Source organism: Lissotriton vulgaris, chromosome 9, assembly GCF_964263255.1.
Source record: "Lissotriton vulgaris chromosome 9, aLisVul1.2, whole genome shotgun sequence".
Taxonomy (NCBI): domain Eukaryota; kingdom Metazoa; phylum Chordata; class Amphibia; order Caudata; family Salamandridae; genus Lissotriton; species Lissotriton vulgaris.
Window position 1 is genome coordinate 1,131,636,122 of NC_141697.1, and position 2,336 is coordinate 1,131,638,457.

The 2,336-nt window shown below is 51.4% G+C and overlaps 1 pseudogene; it reads right to left on the reverse strand.

The window, feature by feature from the left end:
- Positions 1 to 555: 555 nt before the first annotated feature.
- LOC147692906 (5.8S ribosomal RNA) lies at positions 556 to 708 on the reverse strand (annotated as a pseudogene).
- Positions 709 to 2,336: the final 1,628 nt, after the last annotated feature.

A 2,336-nucleotide genomic window follows, 5' to 3' on the forward strand; every position in this document is an offset into this window, starting at 1 on the left:
TTTTGATTAAACAGTTAGATTTCCCTGTTACACATCAATTCTACATCAGCTGCTAGGCACCAGCTGAGGCAGAGCACTGGCCCCACTCCCAGTGGAGGAGAATGGGTAGGGTGCACCATTGCCTCTGGGTGAACTGCATGGACCCCATATGTTTATATCTGGATGGTTTCACAGCCTCTTGAACTCTCTTTTTAAAGTTCTTTTCAAATTTCCCTTATGGTTCTGGTTGGCTAGCATCAAAGCTGGCACATCCAGGCAGGCAGGGAGCCTTCCCAGCCCTATCTATAGAAGTGGGTGGCTAAGGAAGCACACACAGATAGTTGGGGACATTACAACAGCAAAGTATAGCACACAGTCAGGCACCCAGATTTTTCATGCCTGTAACAGACCAATCAACTGCCTGACCCACCATGGTGGAAAGACCAGCGTACCTCAGTGCCAGGACTGGGGTGTCCAATAGCCAATTAGGGTTTGACCTTTTCAGGGAGATGAAGGAAGAGGAGTCCACTGTGACAGCTGCACCCTGGGAGAGCCCCAGAGAGATTGACGTTCACGTGACCCTCAGACAGGTGTATCCCCGGGAGGAATATGGGCCGCAAGGTACATTTAAAGTGTCACTGATCAATGTGTTCTGCAATTCATACTCGTTCTCTCAACTATCTGTGTTCTTCATTGGTGCTCAAGCTTGGTGATCCCCTGCAAAGAGCCACAAGTAACTTTTTTAACCTTCACCCACCTGCTAGTGTAGGAGAGAGGGGAGGAAGGCAGCGCTGCCTCACCACCATCCACACAGCGAGACGACTCAGCACCCATTCAGGCTTCCCCTCTGGGGGTTCGCCTCTACAATTTAAAGAGTACTTTCAGGCAATCTGCATGGGGGCCCCGTCCTGCCATCGCAGTGGGTGGGTGAGCAGTTCTCACAGTAGTGGAGGCTGGCAGCTCTACTGTCAGCCCTCCAGGTTACCCAGGCATGACCGAACGAGTCTTCAAACCCCTGTCTGGCCACTCGGGACCAGGCACCTGGTACCTGGCAATGAGGGAAGGCCACATGAAGGAAGCAATGGCTCAATCTCTGAACAATGAGAATCCCTGGTTTAGGTGGTGGCCCAAGCTATGCTGGCTGGCTATGGGCTGCCCAGGCACTGGTGGTATGTGCCTGCTGGGGGTGCACGCATGGAAGCCAAGCCAGCCGGGTAGCTTCCACTCTACCCCTCGGGGCATTCTGAACCATATTTGAGGGACATGGCATCTCTGCAGAATGGATAAAGAGGTTCTCTCATGGAATTGGCTCCTTCTCACTCAGCCTGCCCTGCTGTCTACGATGAGTCATTCCTCTGTCACTTGAAACCCAGATAGGCCAGGATCAGAAACAGGAGAGCCCAGGCTGAAAGACCTTTAGATCCAGGCCAGGAGAGCAATGCAATTCAATAATCCAAGGGTTGTGGTGAGTGACCATGGATTCCATCTCAAAAGGGTTTCTGTCTCATTGTACCACTCCCAGAAGGACTGGGGTCACCCACCCTTGTTGGGTCCTCTGGTGTTGAGGGACCTCCCACACCTAGTCCCACTCAAGCACCCAGCAGCCAATGGATAACTCTGCCGGCTGGCACGTGAGGGGATGACAGGGCCCTGTGCCTGGATTCCACCTGGGAGGAGAGATGCTAAGGGTTCAATTCAGTTACTCAGGACTCTCTGATCCTTCTGCAGGTTCACCTACAGAAACCTTGTTACCTCTTCATCTTCCCGATGCTCCCAAGGCCATTGCCACACCTCGCATTGACGATCCACTCAGTAGTAGCAACAGGTGATGTGAACAAAGGTCAGGCCCTTAATGTGAGCTTATAACCCGCACTTACTGGGAATTTCTCATTTTACTGTAAATATTGCAATCACCAATCCCTATAATAAACAAGGTTCAGCGTGTTACTCACACCTATTGGAGAAGGGTAGGAACATGCTGACCCGTTCAGTGTAGTGTACATGCAGCCTGCACATCAAGGGCATCACAGGCCTGTCATTGCTTGATCTTATGTCGCTGAACACCACCTATCTCTTTGCAAAAAAGGGAACCAGGAGCTTTTTTAAACAGGTCCAGCACACTTGCTCCTAAATAGGTATAAGTTCAGTGAACAAGGGGGTGTGCAGTTCCTTGGGAGTTCAAAGGGAGACAGGGGGAGTTTTTTCTTTGTGTTACAGTATGAAGGGAATGCTCCATATAGGAGCCGGTGCTCTCACACATCCTGGATGGTGTCATGCTTCATTATTGGCCTTGCTCCTCATCAGGCTGGCGCTGCAATGCCTTACGGGCACCCACGAAGGGGCTCTTTGCCGGAGAT